This window comes from Lissotriton vulgaris, chromosome 9 (genome assembly GCF_964263255.1).
Source record: "Lissotriton vulgaris chromosome 9, aLisVul1.2, whole genome shotgun sequence".
NCBI classification, from domain to species: Eukaryota; Metazoa; Chordata; class Amphibia; order Caudata; family Salamandridae; genus Lissotriton; species Lissotriton vulgaris.
In genome coordinates, this window is record NC_141697.1 from 466832716 (window position 1) to 466853374 (window position 20659).

Consider the following 20659-nt stretch of genomic DNA (forward strand, 5'->3'; position numbering starts at 1 on the left):
GCCTAGAATCGTTTAGTAGATCCTCACACGTCCCTATCACCAAGGTGGGTTCGCTGCTCCAGACTTCTATTCATATTACCTGTGTGCTCAGGCTCATTTTGCTCACTACTCGTTTCACCCCCAACTATACATGGCACACACTGCTGTTGAATATGAGGAGGCACACCCAATCCCCCCCAGTGCAATGGTACCTCATGTGCGGACATCCAACAATAGTAGATCCCTCAGCTCTGGATACAGCACAACTACAGCGTGGCAAGCACTTGCAACGCGAGCTTCCAAAATCCCATTGAACGCACCGTTACTTCCACTAACACACCACCCATCCTTATCAGTCATGACGAAGGTAGGGGCGATGACTGTTTTGCAGGATGCCGGGGTTAAAACCATGGGAGATGCTCTTCCTGCTGGTTCTATTCTCATACTCACGGAATTCGGGGGAGGATGGCCCTGCACTTATCTGCAGTGTTTTGTATACTACAGACTGAGGAGGGCAGCCTTGAAAGCGCTATTCCCAAGCTTTCTCCAAGAGCCACCTCTATCGACCTCACTGCAATCCCTGCTTGCATGTGCTGATCGTAAAAAAGTTATTAATAAACTATATGGCTCCTCACAGAGTGAGAGGGGTGGGTCCATAGACAAGGCCAGGGAGAGATGGGATGTAGCTCTGGGTGACCCGATAGGGCGGTCGGATTGGGAATTCTACTTTGCTTTGTGTGCAGGCTTACCCCAATCTGCAAACTCAAGATAATACACTTTAAGGGGTATATTCACAAGAACATGTGATAACTACCGCAAGAGTAGCATAAAGCAACTTTAAACATCGCAGCCTTTCACGGGAAAACAACTCTGTGACAACGTGGAATTCACAAAGTGGCAGTAGCATGCGATAGTCTGCCGAAACCGCGGCCAATGCCCGCAACACAACCACCTCGACGGAGATAAAAAGATAAACCCACAAAATGAAAAAACCTACGATGGGCAAAAGCGCGATAACATAACAGTGACAACCAGCACAAGGGCAGCAATACTCATGCACAGTGCGGGGAAAAGCACAAGAACAGCATACGGGAAATGCCGCAGAACAAAATTCATCAACAGCAGAGTACCACGGATGCACCCGGGCCAACTGCAGAGGACAACATGTAGAACACAACATCCAAGCGCCGTGGAAGGAGAGAATCGACAGGCACACCGCATGAAAGAGACCAGCGGCAGACAAATCAGAGCTGTAGGAGTGACACACACACTGTGCAGCATACGCACATAAGCAGAAGTGCACCTCGACATTGACAACATCCTGGTACAAACAGCAACCCCTCCACAATTGAACACAGGACACAGCTGGTTCTGCAAATGTGCATAACCTGGCAAATCACATCTGAAACCGCAGGGAAATGTAACATGACAATGTACAAGTACAACCGGTAACCTGCAAATATGTTTTCACCAAACATGCAGTGCAGTTGGACATCTTCTACTGTCGCATGATTGCCATGGACAGTCACAATGTGACGTGCTCATGAGAAGTAAGTGTCAATGATGGTATTCCTATTTGCCATTCCTGCCGCTGCTGCAGTAGGATGTGGGCCACCTGCCCCATCACCACCATCATCGGCCAGTACCTCTGGAACTGGGATCCATGGGGCCCTAGTGCGAACACAGGTGTTGTGCAACACACAACATGCAATGATCAGCTTGCACACAATGTCCGAGGTGTACAGGAGCTTCCCACCTGTGCCGTCAAGGCACCTGAAACATAACTTCCACATGCCAAATGTGCGTTCAACTATGCCCCTGGTGCGTATGTGGGCTGCATTGTACTGCCTCAGGGCGGGTGTGGCCGGATCTCCGAGGGGTGTCATCATCCAAGGGCAGAGTGCATATCCTTGATCACCTGTGACAGTCCAGGGAGAAAAGAGTCAATACTTGGTTCAGCAAGATGTGATGTCATGTCCACCAATCCAGTGATGCCTGTGCTGGCTGTGTGTGGGGTGAGTGTAAGCCAGCCCGCAGGGAGTAGCTGATGCTGGCAACTACACCAACAGTCATCAGGCACTCAGGAATGCAATGTCAGAACTACAAGGGGGGATGACATGAGTCGCACAGGGCTAGTGGCCCCGGATGCACGCCGGGCAACACGGGCCCACCGCCACGGGATTTGGACCTGCGGTAGACTGGTGAAGGGTCATGTGGGCAGAGTAGTGCCTCAAATGTGTCATGGCTGCATTCCGCATCTCCACACCTTCAGCTGGTGTGTGGCTGTGGTGCCATGAAATGTCTTTATTGGGGGCGGGTGTAGCCCAGGATGACCATGGAGTGGTGCGGCAGTGTCTGGTAGGTGGTCGTGTAGTTTGACATGTTGGATGTGGTTTGGTCACATATGCATCCCACCGTTGTGCATTGTGCTTTGGAGGCTTTGAGATGTGTGGTGTGTTGATTTGGTACTTACCAACGAGCAGTTCTGTTCCATTTGTGCTATTCTGGAAGCGCTGATTGATGACGGACTGTCGGAAGATGAAGGAATCATGCACACTGCCTGGGTAGTTGGCGACAACATTGGTGAAGAGTCCCCGGTAGTCCACTATTGCCTGCACATTGATGGAATGCGTGTGCTTTCTGTTGCAGTAGTGGTGTGCAGTATCCGCATGGGGCACAAGTGGAACATGTGTGCAGTCGATTATCCCAAACACGGCCGGGAATCCAGCTATGGTGTCGAAGCCTTGCTTTGTGTCCGGCTGTTTCTGCGCAGTGTTGGGGAAGTGAATGTACTGGTGTATGAAGCTGAGGAAGGCATCCAGGACAGGTGTGATGAACTTTGATAGGGCTGGCTGTGAGACCCCTCGGACTCTGGCAGTTGTTGGTTGCAAGGTACCAGAGGCCAACAGGTGCAGCACAGCCAGCAGCTTTGTCTGCGGATGGATGTTGGTTCTCCGCTGTGTTGGCACTGTCAACCTGTGGACAGGGTGGGTCATGATGCGGATGATGGTTGCACTTTTGAGCCTGTAGTGGGCAATGACTTCCTCTGGCGTTAGGTCTGTGAGAGTGGTGCTTTTTATGGTAGGTTTGTAGGTCCGCTATCTTACTCTGCGCTGCCTCTATGGTGGTCCGGGGGTGGGGTGGGTCCGGGTCCAGGGGGGTTGGTGGTCCTGGGGGTGGTGGGTGTTGTGACCCTATAGGGGCTCCAAGCTGCATGATGAGTAGCTCCACGGCATTGTTTGTTCTTCGGGTATGGCTGTGTGCGGGGCTCCGTTACCTACTGCAGGTAGTCGTCTACCTTTACAACTGCTTGAGGCAGGTGTTAAATACCTGCGGATACCGCCGCTTATCACCTCTTTGTGGTTCGCTTCGCGGATCTGTTAGTTCGTGGTGAAAGTGGTGTTGTTGTTTTTTCATGTGTTTCTGCACAGGAACGCCTACTCTGCATCTTATTAGGGGTAGTTGGTGGTGTCCACCGTGGTGCTAGATTTTGTGGCTGTTATCGCTGGAATTCTGACTATGTCTGCTGTTTGCACCAGCTTGTGAATGGGGTGTTAGTTTTATCTCCACTTTTGATGCGTTAAGGAGGATATAAATCGGAGGTGAGTCCTTGTGAATAAGTCCCTAAGCATTTGCAGGAAGCCTAATACTCCCCCCTACAGCTTCACAAATGTTGGGTTATGCACTGCGGCCTCATGTGTGGGGTGCGGGGCAGCCGAGGTGGACTTCCTGCATCTGGCATGGGCGTGTAGTCCGGTGTTCCGATACTGGGGTTTGGGTAACACAGACTCTATCCGAAATGGTTTAGATGGACATAGAGTGTAGCCCCTCAATTTGCCTACAAGGCCTCATCAAAGAGCTTCTTCCACCGTCCCGAAAATTAATAGCAGAAGCATTGCTAAAAGCTAAACGCAGGGGGCCACTATGCTGGGGTGGGAGAAGCACACCAACCTATTCGGATTGGTTGCAAGATCTAGTATAGTGTAAAGCTCAATTGGAAACGTACCATAAAGAGCTTCCTCAGGCTGCCAGACCAAGAGACTTTTGAGCCCCATATATAGCCTATATGTTGTCTAAGTGTGCAGGCTGAGCCACTGTGTTGAAATATAACTAGGATACACTAGGGGGTGGGATCGGGTGGCTGGGAAGGTACAATATATTTTGTATAATCTAATCTTTTGGCTGGACTGGGACGATGTGCCCGAGTTTCTGTTTTGTTTTTACTTCTCAATTTTGGTTTGTTTATCTGAGCAGGCTACACCTGTATTATGTACCAAAGCATAATTAAAAAAATACAAAATAATTTAAAAAAAACATCTACTCATGGGTGGAAGAAATATTTGAAGTACTTTTCCCTCCTAGATTCTCAATACACTTACGGCTCACAGGATACTCGACAACATTCCCCTCTTATGACACTGGAACCGGGAAGGGACAAAGTTGTGAGTCGAGGTACTCATGTGTTAGCAAACCTCGCTGCAACATTTTATAAAAGGTGGGGCACTGTGGCGCTCAAAAGCAATGGCTGTGAAAGAGTTAATGTAGTGTAAGAAACAAACAGGTCTTTCTAACCGGTATTATCTATCACTTATTCTATTTCGGGTTCGTTTATATTTTGTTTCTCTTCGTCTTTTCCTAAAAGATTTGGGCGCTAGCTACCGTTGTGTGCTCATTCCCGGTGTCTTCTTATACTAAGGACCTTCATAAAAGGTTTCACCTTTATTACCTGGGTAAAAAAAGAAATAGTTGGATAATTCCCACAAGGCCAAGCAAGAGAACAGCGGGGTGGCAGGGCGGGATTTTAAGGAATCTGGTGGAAAGCAAAGGCTAGTTTTGTCCCTGATCCACTGAACTTGCAAGACACAGATCTATATTTGTGAGCAGGTGGCGTTTCCTGGGCGCATTGATTAAGTGAGTACGTACCTAAGCACTAGACCTCTTAGTAAAAAAACCCCCAAAAAATGACTTCAGAAGATATAGAACTCTTGGCTAGCCCTGGCAAGGCTCCTGTCCTCCGCAGACAGACATACGGGTTGAGGGGAAAAACATGATCTTTCTTTTACCATTAAAAGGGGAGGGGTCTACATGGGCTCTAAAACATTTCAGGGAGAAAACACGGTTGCTTTTCTGCAGAATTGAACTTACCACCTTTACTACTTGGAAGAGTGGGTACTACTTTCTTATACGTGAAATAACACTTTTTATCTTGGAAGTCATGGGGATTTCACCTTTCGTGGAAGCTTCATTTCACGTCGACCAGACTCCTTTCCACGTCGATAACCCCTGTGAAGGAAGGAGTAACCTGTGTCATCACAGTTGCTATCTTCTGCCAATGGTTTTTGTTGGATCAGTAAAAAAAAACTGCATGCGTTGCTTGGGATTCTGTAGTTCCACCGCTACCTCTAAAATGTGATGTATGCTGCCATCTAGTGGTCAGTTGCAGAGCTGGCTGGAGGTCCGGAAGTTGAAGTCCATTATTTTAAAGCGCAAATACTAAAATGATTCCCCGGCTCTTTGCGGATATATATAGAATTTAGAAAGGGAAAGGTAGAAGACTGTGGGAACAGGTACGTGTTACGTTTCCCTCTGAACATCAATGACCTTGTGGCACGATTTTCAATGATCTGGTATGAATGATAGATTTCAGGTGAATCAAGTTAGTTTCGTTAAATTTACACTTTTGTTCAAGGATATGTATAAACATCATACAATGGTAAGAAAGGAGTTATTCACAGCAAGTGTTGTAGATGCGTTTACAATGTCTGCTTTATCTGCGGAGATAAAAGCAAATCCAATACATGATTTTTTTTCGCCCGAGTTTTAGTAGTAGGTTCTCCTCAGAATTCGTAAGTGCAACACCTGACTTTCTCCCTCTTTTTATACACTATCAAACAACATATATCAAGACATGAAGCGGGTATAATTCACATGTCCTTTTCATCACCTTCCTCGTCTCAGGAAGTACTTTATGAGAAGAGGGTTCACCTTCATGGTCGGGTACCCATATCCAATTTTCGTATTAGGTTATGTTTTTATTTCGATATCCTCACAGTAAGTCCCGCCATCGGCCCATAAAGGGCACATGCGCTACCTCTCGGTCCTCTTCACTCGCTTCCAGGACTCAAGGGCAGGAAGCAGAAAGCAGGAAGCCCCAGTCCCAATCAGGGAAAGAATTCAATTCAAAGCAATGTGCATCGCACACCGATCCTTCTGGGGGACAGGTGCCGCCATCAACCAACCTCTGATAATCGCCTATCACCCAACCAGACAGCGCAGATCGGGCTCTTCATTCCTGGCCGCAATGCCTAGGTTCAAGAGAGCCAGGTGTGGAGGCAGTTCATTCTCCCACAACTCGGCCAAGCTTTGGAACTCCCTCCCTCTCCAACTCAGATCAGAGCCCAAACTGCTCGTTTTCCGCATACTTCTAAAAACCTGGCTTTTTAACAAACCCGAATAGCTCATAACTGCCGTGGAATAAGCATGATGTCTGCAGCCTGTCTAGGACGCCTGAGGGTAGCTACCGCTCTATATAAATGGTCTTTTCATTTCATTTAATTTCACCTGCAGATCCTGTTTTTTTCTTCTGCCTACCCTACATTCGCACACGCTGTCCTCCACCATGTGGGAGCCCTTCCTTCTTTGGAGACAAATCCAGGGCCACTCCACAAACGGATGGTGGCCTTGTGGTCGGACTTTGCTGGGCCGTTTCTTTAAGAAAGTTGCAGAGCAGCAGCCCCCTGGGCTGCTACAACCACTTTTGCTTTCCACTGCAACAGATTTTTCAACTAACTTAGTGTAACCTTAAATCATATTATATAAGAGCCCTTCACATGGACTCCTGGTGAAGAGCTAATAATACACAGTGAAACACAAGTGTGCTGAAAACCCCTGCATAAGGTGGATTTTCAGATCCTGTTCAGAAGCTGTGCAGAGCCTATGAGCATTATGAAGTGTGAAGCATCCCCATGACACTGGTGGGGGCTAAAGAAGCTTTGTTTTATTTTCGGTGTGGTAATGGGAAGGCAGTCAGTAGAAGTGCTTAAGGCTAAGCTTGACACAACTCTTCGCACATGATGAAAAGTTTTAGGAAGTTAACAGTTCTACTGGGCCTTCTCCAGGTAGGGAGTCTTCACTGCTTTTCGATACTAGTGTACTATACCATGATTTCATGGTTTCTGTTGCAGCGTCTGGTTTGGTGATAGATTGGTACTGCATTATTTATGTGTACTAGTGTGACTCCTACCTGGGAATGGTTTGTGACCAGTGGTGGATGGTATTTAACAGCAGTGGGGGCCAGTGGGGGGTGGGGTCGCGGTGGGTGGGTTGGGGAGGGAATTAAAAAAAAAACAGTTACCTGTGTGCCGCCGCCTCTCGGCCCTCTTCGCCCGCTTTCAGGACTCAAGGGCAGGAAGCAGAAAGCAGGAAGCCCCAGGCTCCCCATAACCAATCACAACACTGCAATGCAGCGTTTTGATTGGTCTGAGCGCTGTGGTTCAGTGCTCAGCCAGGGAATGGGAGCCTGGGCATGTTCTTCACCCAGGATGTAATTCGGTGGAGAACATGCAACGTGCGTGTGGCAGCCAGCCAAAGCCTCAAGCGCACTTGGAGTGGGCAAACTACTCCTGCCCTGCTCTTTGAGAAGAGCTGCCCGCCCCTACCCAGCTGAGCAAGGACGGAAAAATAAAATGATAATAACAATGAGCTATCATTTAATTATTTCCTTTTTGACCTGCTCAGTGGGGTGATGCTCCTCTGCATTAGCGGAGGAGCCGGCCCTGTTTGTGACAAAGACTTGGGTACACCCTCGTAGAGCAGGAAGTGGGACGAAGGAAGGGGTTGAGGTGGTAATGGCTCTCATACTTGCTAGTAATATATATTACTTTGAGGTTCCCTTCCCTGTCCTAGTACTTGCGTTCCCACTCTCATATCTACATATGCCTCATCTGTGACCCTTGGGTATTGGCTTAGTATGGACAGAATGCGCTGACAATATGGGAGCTCTTTACGTCACCTACCCACACACAAAGGGGTCTGGCAAAGGGTCACCCAAAAATATGATTTATTTTGAAACTTAGATATGTTTTTTTTTTAATTTACTGTTCCCCCATCCCCCCTTGCAACCCACCCATGTGTGCCCGGACTTACTCCGCCACCTGCAAACCATGTTCACCACTGAGCTTGTATGTGGCGAGGGCAATTGCCTTCTCCCAAATATATGCCTGCGTTTTTATAACTACACTACATTTAGTACACTAGGACGGTGCGACATTTGCTATTGTTTCTTTCTGTGACTTGCCCCACCCAAATTTTCAGTTTTTTCCCAATGGAAATGAACGTACACAAACTTATGTCACCTTATCCAAAGAATCCACCTCACTTTTTAACTTTTGAAATTTCAGCAAAAGCTCAAAATAGTGCCATAATCTGTAGCCAGCGTCATTTAAATGTCACTTTGTTAACACTTATTAAAAGTGATATTGGTCCCGAATATCAACGCTTTCCAACTCATATGAAGCAGGATCGTGATGAACTGTGGATACATTTGCAGAATGTGATTGAACTTGCTCTGGCTCAGTGTACATATCATAAACGAATTTAGGACATAGCCTCCATTGTAGGGTGGTGTACAATCGAGCCCTGTTTTAGATCAACCGCACCAATAACAGGCTGGACATGAGGATGGAGGAGAAATCGGGCCAGTGTCATCTGTGCACAGATGAGGTGTTCTTTTTAATGAATAATCCTAAAACCCCACACTCGATGGGATATTTAGAAAAAATTGTCAGGAGAATGTATTTTCCCCATTGACTTAGATTGAAGCAGAGGCAGTTTGTCTGAATCGGTCTATTGTCATGCATAGTAAGAGACAATCAGCCTTTTATTTTTGGCAGTTTAATAACAAGGTGCTAAAAAACAGATTTCTATACTTCTATTTTTTTGTATGCGCTATGTAGAACTGCCAAAAAAGTAATTGTCGAGATGCCTGTCACACCCTCTAATTCCCCTTCTAAGAATTAAAGGCAAAGCCTTCTGGCTCAGGATTCATATTTCAGAGCTCAAGCTGCCTTGTTTCCAGCAGATCATGATTCGGCAATCCAAATCGGAAACTACCGATCAGGTTTCTGCATGCAGGAATCAGGATGCGGGAGAATAGCCTTGAAATCAGTAGACTCTGCCTGAATCGGGAGTGGTACCCTACATTCCTCCCAAAGTTTTCTTTTGCATCAAACAGTAAACAATTAACAACAACAAGTTCTGAGTATTGTCCCAAAATGGACACAGGTCTATTTCCCACAGCCACTGACAGACATAGTCCTGCAACCGTCGTGGTGGCTTGAAATGGTGATCTGAGGTAGTATGAGAAACCGCAGGGTTTGGGGTACGTGCATGATGGACCTTCAGTTATCATAGTTGAGACAGGGCTTGTTCTTACCTCTGTCATAGTCTGTCTTTGTTCCTCACTTACCGCCTTTTTAGGGGTGTTCACAACAGTTCTGGCCATCCTTCTTCTCTGCCTTCCAAGCTTGCACTTTTGTCTGCTCGGCGATGTTCACCTTGCCACTACCTGAAAACAGATGCATTTCTAGTGATCTGCACACTGTTTTCACCAGAGGCGATCATAGTGCCTTGCCGGCAGGTGACAAGGAGTGGCATTCTTTCAAATGGAAGAGAAAACTTGCGTCCACCATGCCTGTTGGCAGCAGCACCCAGTCTTCGACCATTATGTCTGACTTTTTTTCCCCTCCAGCAGTTGCTGTCTCGCTTATTGTTCTGGCACCATCTTTCTTGATTGTCTGGTTTGTCAAAAAGTTCTGAGGTCCATGAAGGGTTATGAAGGATATCATCCAGCACTGTCCACCCCAACATATCGTTTCAGGGTGACAAGCAGGCGGGGCTGTTTGGTGTTCACCTGTAGGCTCCTGTAAAGGTTGTGAGAATATTCTCAATGTCCTCCTGCTGTTCCACACAAATCCTGATGGCTTTGTTGAGAGTTTTCAACAGTCTCTCAACAGCCCCGTTGGCTTGTGGCCACAGCAATGTAATTGAGTGATATTGAGGTTTGCCACATATCCATGGAACTGGTTGCTTTGAAAAGTAGGACCATTATCAGTTTGTAGTGCCTTTTGAAGCCAAAACAGTGCAAAGATCTGATCTAGCTTATTTTTCGTCTTTTGGTGGTTTTGAGTATGTCGACAACGGCAAACTGGAATAAGCGCTTGATACCGCTAGCATGTTGTGCCTAATTTGGTGAGGGAGCCGAAGTCCATGACAGAGTCCTGCCATAGCCCTTCAGTTGGTCTCTCTGTGATGACTGGGCCAGCCTCTCAGGCAGGATTTTGGTTTCACAACACAGGCACCTGGTGATCTCTTTCATCCATTGCTGGCAACCACACTTTGATACAAGTTTTGCTTTGGTCTTGTTCAACCCTTGGTGCCCGACATGGACAAGTAGTAAAATCTGCTGTTGGAGAGTTCCAGGGATAACTATACAATGTCTCCTGAGAAGGACATCTCTGTCTGTGACACATTCAGTTTGAGGCTGCTGGTGGCATAACAGCTGTGCACACCTCCTACAAAGTCCTTCCACCTGTTGGAGTTGGAAGCTGTGCACACTTACCTGAGGCAATTGTCTGTCTTGGTTGTTTCTTCTATTTCTCCAAAGCTTACAGAACATGGACAGTTCATCAATGCTACCCATGCCATGTATTTGTCTGCTCCCATGGCACTGTCGTACTCCCTGCTGTCTAGTTTTTTGGGGAGCTGGTAGATATAGTTTGTGCATCCGAACTTGTAGCCATGGGTGAACTGGTATCGATGAAGCTGCAAAACCCATTCTTCTATCCTTGGAGGGTGGTGGGTGCTGTGCCAGCAAACAGCAGAAGTAAAGGTTTGAGGTTGGTCAAGACTGAAGGTAGAGATGAAAATGCGTGCAACCCCATTTAATATACAGGGCTTCCTTTTCCTTGTCTCCATACTTTTTCTCATTGTCAGTGAGTCCGTGGCTGGTGAATGCAATGGACTCCACCCGTCAAGATCTGTGTGTTGCAGTAGCACTACTCAATGCCTGATAGGACTGGCATCGGAGACAAGCTCTGACTTTTTTGTGGGGTCACTATGGTTGTGTCTTGCAGGAGGGCTGACTAGATTTTGTGGAATTCATTTTCTTTATCTTTTCCCCACATCAATGTTGTCATGCATTGTGCAGTTCTCTGACAGGGCTGGTGAGGATGGCTAGGTTGGGAATGAATCTCCCACAGTACATAGCAAGTCCTAGAAAACTCCTAACTTCTGGTGGTGATTTGGGAGTTTCAGTGTCTTTGATATCTATGACTTTGGTGGGATCCACCTTTATCCGGTCTCCTGAAAAGATGTAGACATAAAATGCTCTTCCCTGTTGAAGGAACTGCCATTTTGACCTTCTCTGTGATCCTTTGGGAAGCTGCTGACAGGTTTTGATGGTAGGGGCATGGATGAGGATGTCATTGCTGACATTTAACAAGTCTTTCAGCTGAGAGAACACCTCTTTGATAGCATTTTCAAATACTGTGCCCTCTGACAAGATGCTGAAGTTAGGTAGCGATATTTCTGAAGGAAAACATGGGAGGAGATGCTTTTGATGTACCTACTTTTCTTGTTGAGCTCTAGCTGTTGGTACCCTGAGTTGAGGCTGAGCTTTGAGAATCACGAGCTCTGTTAAGGTTGTTAATAAGGTCGTAAGTTGTCAGCATAATGTGCTGTTCTCTTCTGATTTCATTTGATTTCTTTAAGGAGCCGCATCTTGACACAGATTCTTATGCAGACTGGTTGTTAAGGTTTGCCTATGATGATTATCGGGGAAACCCAAGGAGTAGGCTGGGACCCCTTCTCTATGACCCTGAGGTCTTCAAGCTTCTGGAGATCTACTTTCTCCGTTCACTGATGATAGAGGGAGACCCTGCTGTGTCTGAGGACTATGGGTCCAACCATAATGTTGATGTGGAGTGATGCTGGTGGGTCTCACAGCCTCTCAAGCCCTAGGAACAGGTACTGGAATTTGGCTAGTACTGGATCTATGCGCCATGTGTGGATTGCTACTATGAACTGGATGAGGCACAGTTCTCCTGCCATGAAGAAGCAGAGCAACTTTTCTTCTCCATTCGATGCAACTAAGAATGGTACTGCACACTTGGTACTTTTGTGGGATACATGCAGGGCCAGCTTTAACACTGGTGGTGCGCTGTGCGACAATGTTTGTTGGCTCCCCCCCACCACCTCTGTCATGGACAGGGACGGATTTAACACTGGTGGTGGCATGTGCAACAATGTTTGTTGGTGCCCCCCCCAATGGCCACCTCTGCCACAGATTCCCTCACTGGTACCCATTAACAGTGCCCCTCAAGTCTCCATAACCACTGTCTCTAAGATTTGTTTTCTGTTTTAGCACCGGTCTTACCAGTGTAAGTGTCAGAGCACTTTACATCACACACACCTTGCACAGAGACAATCAAATGTGTGTAAATCAGAGTAGTGGAAATGTTACATCAGACAGGACTACAAGGCTTAGTGTAGGGAAAGACATGTCATCGATACTGGTAGGCAATATAGTTTAAGAGTCCATATTCTGGAAAAGCACAAATTCGGAATTTAAAATGTTACACCATTGTTAGGAGTTCTCTTTAATAATAAGAATTGTTTTATACCCAAAGGTCCCTTTTGGGAAGATTAGGATAATGAAAGAGTGTGTAAAAACATATACCTCTAACATAAACCTTGCAGTTTGCAGGCAGCTCTTTGATTACAGTTAATAGCTCAATGTGCTATATTAGGATTTTGACATAAAATACAAGTAACAAAAAGAGCTCTTTTACAGAAGCAGTAACCCACTGACCTATTTACATTGTATGCACTTTGTGATCTGCATGTATACGTTCTTAGTGGCAGGCATTTTAACCCTCTGCACTACCTTAGAATGAGTCAAAACTTCCACTAGACAAACCTCCGTCTCTTTCCAGGAAGTCGATTAATCACTGGAGTTATCTTAACATTTTAATTGATGGTGGCACCAATCGAACTGCCATAGAGCCGGCCCTAGATACAGAACAGTCTAAAGCACCATTAAGAAGAATGGGTTTGTTCCTCTGTAGGAAAAGGTCTTCACTTTCATGGGCTGCATGGATATCTTTGGTTGCAGCTTGTTAAAATGACATCTACACATCACATTAACTGAAGCTCCCAAATCAATTATGGAATTGATCTGCGTCATTGTCTTGGGAGATGGAGCATGTTGTTCCCAGTTTTTCATAGGAAGTTTGGCTGCCTAATCGCAAGGGATGAAAAAGCTATCTTCTTTTTCATTGATGTATCCATTCATGAAGGCAGGAATACTTCAGTTGTATGTAGCGTTTCATGCCAGGTCATCCCAGCATGAATGTCTTGTTGTTTGTCTATACTCTGACTTCACGGAGGTGCTGAGCGTTGACCCCCTAGGCACACCATTGTGAAGTGGTTGAGTCCAGGGCCGGACTGGCCATAGCAGGCCCCGGGCAATCCACGGGTGCGCCGGTCGGGTGGGGGCAGGTTTTGGGCCCCTGGGGGCCGGTTTTGTTACAGGGTTAGCGGCAGAATCGGCCCTGTACCAAAATCGGCCGAAAACTGGCCCCGGCAAAGAGCTCAGCGGCACCTCCAACCCCCCCAAGTGGTGAGTGGGGGGCCGGCCGAGCACTTTGCCAGGGCCGGTTGTGGTTCCTTGTCCGGTGCTGCGCCCGGCTTGGTGCAAGCATAACAGGAAGCGTGCGACGGTATGACGTGTACACACACATCACGTGATATACTACAGCAAACAGTGTCCCAGATCATGTATGCAAAGCAAAAAGCAGTAGACTGCTTAAAATGGCACAGGCCTATGTGGATCTTAAAACGAGAGAAGCAGTTAGAGAAGAAGACTTCTGTGTATCTATATAGCTGAACTCAGATACATATGTATATCCTTCCAGTCCAAAATACTATGCATAATCAAATCTATAAACATAGCTCAGCGGGTTTATGCTTTTGTTGCAGAGATCCTTATTTAGATCACAAGTTAGAATCCGATAAAATGGCATACTGAGTTATGCACCCTCTGCAGATATTGACATATAACCTCCAAGGCATATTTTGAATCCTAGCAGGTTTTAACTAAATAATTTCTGTTGTAAATTGGTTTATTAGGGAATTAATAAATACTTTTTAAGTGTCAAAACCTGTAACTTTGTATTTTACGATCTCTAAATGATTATTCCAAATGGTTCCTCCAAAGCACACATTCTTACCAATACTGAAAGTGGGATTAAAAAACTCACTTTTAAATCTGATTTTATCTTGTTGAATCTTGTGAAGTGAAACCAAAGAGTTCTGTTGTGAGCGAGAGAAGGCCACGTCTGAATGCTGGAAAGGAGGTAAGGTCTCTGCAAAGGGGGCGGCAGGAGGCACAAGAAGGTGCTACGGGACAACATGTAGGGCATCATCGAGCCTGCCGTTTGCTGCCTTGCGCGCAGTGGTGGAGTCAAGCGCATCTCCAGCCTCATGTATGAGGAGACCCGCAGTGTGCTCAAGGTTTTTTCTAAAAACCTAAGAGTACCATTGTTTGTTGCTTACAGTACATCAAATTGCGTACCGTTCCCATCTTACCCCAACAATGCCTCCTGGGTGTTGCTGCAACCAGACTCCAGTGCTTCATTTGAGCCGGTGGCTGCCGGCGGGGCACACAGCCACAGTTTTTTGAAGAGCAGCACTTATCTTTCTTCATCAGACTTTGACATAGAGAGAGAAAAACACATAAACGGAAAAGAAGAAGGAAGAAGGAAGAGGAAGAAGAACAACCCATCATAAAGGGAGAAAGCAAACAACTGCAAGAGTGATATAAAGGGACGGAGTGTGGTGGTGGATTAAAGAGGCATAAGGTGGAATCAAGACTATGCAGCCTTGGTATATAGCACACTGACAGTCAATGGCGCTGGCTGCAGGCTTCTGAGCAAATGTTTGGCACAATCACATATTCTTTAAAAAAATATGCCCTGCCTGAAGCTCAAAAGGTGTTCCCTATGCTACTATGGTCGCCCATTGTCAAGGGCCTCTACCAATGAAAGTATCAATTTCTGTGACGAAAAGAAGTGACATAGTTACGGGAACTCAGCTAAGCTATGCATTCCACATGCACTGGCCTTATCCTAACATGGCAGATTCCTCTTGGGCCAGATCTTTCAAAGCATCCAACTCATCTAGTGCCGCATCATTGGCTGAGGTAACTAACCCTCTCTTCTTGTTCTACTGTACCAGGGGCTCTCTCCACACCAAAATGGAAGACAAATAAATACATTCTACTTGAGTTTTGCAAAACACCTTTTTTGCGCAGCACCTTCCTCCCACACAGTTAACTATGTAAACAAATGGCCGCCTCAGAGTGACAGTGTTGAGGAGAGGGTTGCATAAGATTGGAAAGTGGGCCCCCGCTGCTTCATGCTGGGGCTGGTGGGCGTACGTCACGCATCTCAGTTCACATCTATTTAAGGCTCGAAGCAAAATAAGTATTCGTGACACTGAGATCTGAAGAAACATAATCCAAGAAGTTACTTCATGGTACAATCGATTTGCAAGAAACTGAAGTACAAATAAATGACAAGTGTTTGTTTATGTTACGGTGCCGTATAAACGCAGACAGACACTAGACAGAGGAGGAAAAATAACTCGGGGGATTTTCTTTGAAGGAACTGGCAAGAGGTATTTCCCTAGACAAGACTGGTATGTGGATTTTAGATGAAAGCAGGTTCGTACATGGGATGGCACTTTAGATAAACTTCTCAACAAGATACCGCATTTTCAAAAAGTAACTATGCCAAGCACAGGAGATGTCAATCAGGTTCTAAAGCTAAAAAATAACAATTTCTTTATTTTAAATCCTACTATTAATAATGTTTCTGTTGAATATATGTTTACGTTACTTTTTTATGATCTGAAAATAGCTATACATTTTGCATAGGCCAGTACAAGTCATATCAACATAAAAAGTTCAAAGCTAAAGGTGATGTTCAGTGGACTTTATGAAACCTGGTTCCATTTTCTTTGCTCTGCGAAGACCTGAACAGGAACCTGCTCCTTTGTTCTCTATATTCCAATGGCGCCATCTTGACTGCGGTACCCTCAGGTCCACAAGGATTGCAAACTAGGGGCCTCATTCATGAGAAGTGTTGCATTGTTGCGGGAAAGCAGCAATGCAACACTTCTCAGTACGCCCTCCTGAGACACCATTGATGCGTCATATTTACTGTATGACGCATCATGTAACAAGGAATAACAGATACGTCAGTATTACTCACGTATCTGTCAGCGCAAAATTGATGCATTGCTGGAGTTGTGTCAGAAGCGTGACGCAACTCCAGCAGTGTTCCTTTCACATGGGGCAAGGGCCTGCGTCACCTTTACGGCTACCAGGAGGCAGGCGTAAGGTTTTGATGTATTGGCATCCTAGATTTCACTGCGCCACTCCTACGACCTTTTCTTGCAGGGAAACGCCCACCCAGCATACTTTATGCCTGATGCAGGTATAATGTAGCGCAGGGGTTTATGAAGTGATGCATCACTTCTTAAATATTGCGCAAAATGGGGCATTATTTACGCAGCAGCTGAGTCACTAAAAGTGACACAACTTTGGTGCAAAAATGACACACACCTTCATATATGAGGCCCTGGGCTTTTATCTGTTTCAAGCGTAGCTGAAGAGGTAAATCTGACAGACCACAAACACCCAAATAGGCAGCCCGGTCGGGACACAACAGATTGGTCCTGGGTCCTAAGGTTCCTGTGTAAAAAGAGTCCCTAATACGGAGAAAAATTCTTCCCGGTCTCCACGTAGGAGGGTGGAAGTGCAGAGTGCCAAAACCACTTCAACAAAAGTCTCGGTATGCACATGGAATGTACATGGTTTCCACGAAATGGAGCTGGACCATGATACCCAAATCTTTTTTTCCAACCAAGACATAATCCTGATTCAGGAGACATGGAAACTAGCTCCAAGTGTAATACCAGGCTTTAAGACCCACTACATCCCTACAGAAAGACACTCAAAGTTTGGACACCCTCGGGGTGGTTTATCAACTTATATCACTCAAAAATTTGATTGGTCTTCAGAAGCATTGGATGTAGGACTAAATTGGGTACAAGTGATCAGAATCACGGAATCTACGTCAGCCGGGCACAAAAAATGGCAAATTATAATCTTTAATGTTCATATCCATCCTGACCGTAAACTACAACAAGGTAAACAAATGTGCCTGACGTCGCTGATTAAAACGATGCAAAAAACCTATAAAGGATGTCCTCTTTTAATCTCTGGGGACTTTAACTGTGATCTCAATGGAAAATTGAGGGCAAAAGAAGTCAAGCGACCGCCCAAAGGAGGCATTGGGTTAGCCTTTGACCCAAAAGCTCTGGGTCTGACAGTTCTAAACAGCAACATGACGGGGGACAGGCCGGCTGGCGTCACGTTCCTGAGTGGTAGGGTCCACTCAACAATAGACTATACAATAGTAAGTGACGAATTAATCCCAGTCATTGAGACCTTCAAAATCGTCCAACGATCAGAAAGCGACCATTTCCCCCAAATACCCTCTCTAAACACTGCGCCAAACTCGGCACCGAAATTAGCAAGTCTGCTTCACCAAGCCACTAAATTCAACTTAAAGAAACTAAAATTGGAGAGGAGAAATGTTGGAAAGAATTCATTGTGCCGCAACGGCTCGTAAATCCGAGTTAGGGATGCAAAAAAAGGAGGACCTTGTAAAAAATTGGGAGCTACTGGTCCTGGACCTTCTTCACAAATTTCCTGCAACTTCAGGTGTACGGAGTAAGTCCACCGCTAAAAAGGAGCCCTGGTTTACCAACGAACTGAGAACAAAGAAAAGGAGGGTAGCAAATGTTGTCCGTCACCTTGCGTGGAATAAAAAGCTGGGGTTACCAACAAACAAAGGGGTTCTGACAGAAGCCAGAAGTTCCTACAGGAAGGCTTTATACATTGCAAAATCTGCCCATGAGGAGAAGTTATGGAATAGACTGTTAAGTGCCGGAAAACATCCCAACAGTCGTGAATTTTGGGGCATCATCAATGACCTAAATAAAGGACAAAAACTCTTTCAAGAAGCGGGAGTAGGAGCCGACACTTGGTCTCAACATGTGCAATCCCTTTACTGCACAAGAACAGTTGGTCTTCCAAATAATACGCAGGTAACAAACGCAGCAGAGAATGGCCAGTTGGAAATCTACAACCCAGGCACGGAAGGACCGGTGATAAAGGATTGCGCGAAAGAGGAATTGACAGTCCCAGAATTGACAACTAGAGCGGAACTGTGTAAAATCATTATTAGGCTAAAGGCTGAAGGAGCACCAGGTCCGTATGGACTGCCAATGCCATTTTTAAACATGATCCGGAATTTTGGGCAGAAATGCTGACACCATTGTTTAACCAAATCTATCGTGACACACAGGTTCCTGCATCATGGAAGGGGAACGTGATTCACCCAATCTTTAAACAAGGCGACCATGGTAACCCAACAAATTACCGACTAATATCATTGATGGATGTGGAAGCCAAGCTCTATGCCTCTTGTATCCTCCTCAAGCTGCAAGATTGGATAGAAGAATCTCAGAGAATCCCCAGGTTCCAGACGGGATTTAGGAGGGACATGGGGACAATCACCAACTTAACTTGCCTGTCAGTTTTACTGGACAGAATAGCAGTAAAGGGCGCACAATTATACGCCTGTTTTGTCGACATCAAATCTGCATTCGACAGAGTAAATCGAGAGCGCCTATGGGAAAAATTGCAGCTTTGGGGGTTGCCTTTAAAATTAATACAGGCAATCAAGCTTTGCACGAAGATACATGGGCAAAGGTTAAATTGGGAGACGGAGCGTATACAACGAGGAATATACCAACATTCCAGGGCCTAAAACAAGGTTGTGTTCTAGCGCCCACCCTTTTTAATCTATTCCTTTCTGATCTCGCAACAGTGTTGGACACAGATGAGGTGCATGCACCCTCATTGGCAAACCGGCGAATTCCCTGTCTGCAATATGCAGATGACATTGTCCTGCTGAGCAAAACTCCAGTGGGTCTACAAAGAGCTTTAAAGATCTTAGCAGAGTACCTAAGACAAGAAGGATTGGACTTAAACAAAGAAAAAACAAAAGTAGTACGTTTAGCAGAGGACGGCCCGGGACCAGGGTTCGATTCCCGGCGCGGCAGGTTTCTGGACCAGGGTCAGCGGACTCGATAATTCTCTCGCCTCGGTGCCCACTCTGATCAGCGATCACACTCGGCAACTCTGGGCATTAGCTTGCCTCATCTTCACTAACGGCCCCACCAGACCGCCGGGGATGCCTGGTCTCACCCTGGAGATACCCATTAAGGGACCATCTCTCAGGGAAGCCAGGAAGGGTTTCGCAGCGGTCGAAGCGCCTTGGGACCCTACGGGTAAGTAGTGCGCTATATAAATGCCTATACATACATACATACATGGTCATTTAACGGGTCAAAGGTGAACGAACAAGGCTCGTATAAATACCTTGGAGTAACAATATCCCAGGGAGCAAAACTAACAGAGCACAAAACCGCAATTCGAGCAAAAGCACAAAAACTAATCTTTGCTTACCGATTGCTAAAAGTAAAAATTAATTGCCCGAATCACAGTCACCTCCTGAAGGTCATGTCAGCGCAAATATTACCATCATTATCTTACGGTCTCGTCACCTGGTGTGGCAAGGAAGCAGACCTGCTAAACGAGCTCCAAACAAAAATTTACAAAGCAGTTTTTAACCTCCCTAATAGTGCTTCAGCACCGCAAGTAAGGCTGGAATTCGGTCTGCAAAACCAGAAATATAGGAGCATGAGCGGCTTCATAAAACTGTGTCACAAATTAAGATCTGCAGATCCGGATTCGATGGATTGGTTAAACTGGGAAGCCATAAAAAATCAAGGAGCAACTGGAACCCCTTGTCCTTGGGGAAAATACCTGAAAACCTGCGTGAAAGAGCTGGGGCTGGAAGGAATTTGGGAATCTGTGACGGACAAAGCAACAATAAGTAGACTAGCCAATAAGGCAGCAAGGTCGAAATCTTTTCAAGAGGACAAAGTGTTACTGCTCAAGCGGCGACATGGTTGGACCATAATCAACTCCTTCAAAGCTGGACGACCGCTCGCATATTTAACCTCTCATTTTAATGTGCACACAAAAAGAGCCTTTATGGCCTACAGGATGGGTATGCACAGTTCGAAAGACTTAGCACCTTCTTGGAAAGGGAAACACCAGACTGAGAGCTGTAGACTTTGTGGCTACAAAACGGAAACATTAGCCCATTTTTTGTGCGTTTGTCCGGCTCTCTTGGTACAACGTCGAAGATTATTGAAACAGATCTGTAACAAGTTAAAAATTCGTACCTGTAGGCAAGCTGTAACTTGCTGGCTAGGAGGGAGTTCAATCATTTTAGCATGCCGGGGAACAAAATTCCTGGCAGAAGTGAATAAATGCTTGAGTTTTGTGGAACAAGGACATGATGAAATAAGCGGTGTAATAACTCTGCCCTGATCCCTAAGACCGGTAAACCCTGCACTAACATGAACCAAACATTCTGACCTCTTAATGCCGGTGGGAGTTTACCTGAGGAATCTTGTT

The 20659-nt window shown here is 45.9% G+C and overlaps 1 pseudogene; it reads left to right on the plus strand.

Moving 5' to 3' along the window:
• Window positions 1-20659, plus strand: part of LOC147690281 (claudin-7-like) — a 96987-nt pseudogene that overhangs the window by 27209 nt on the left and 49119 nt on the right.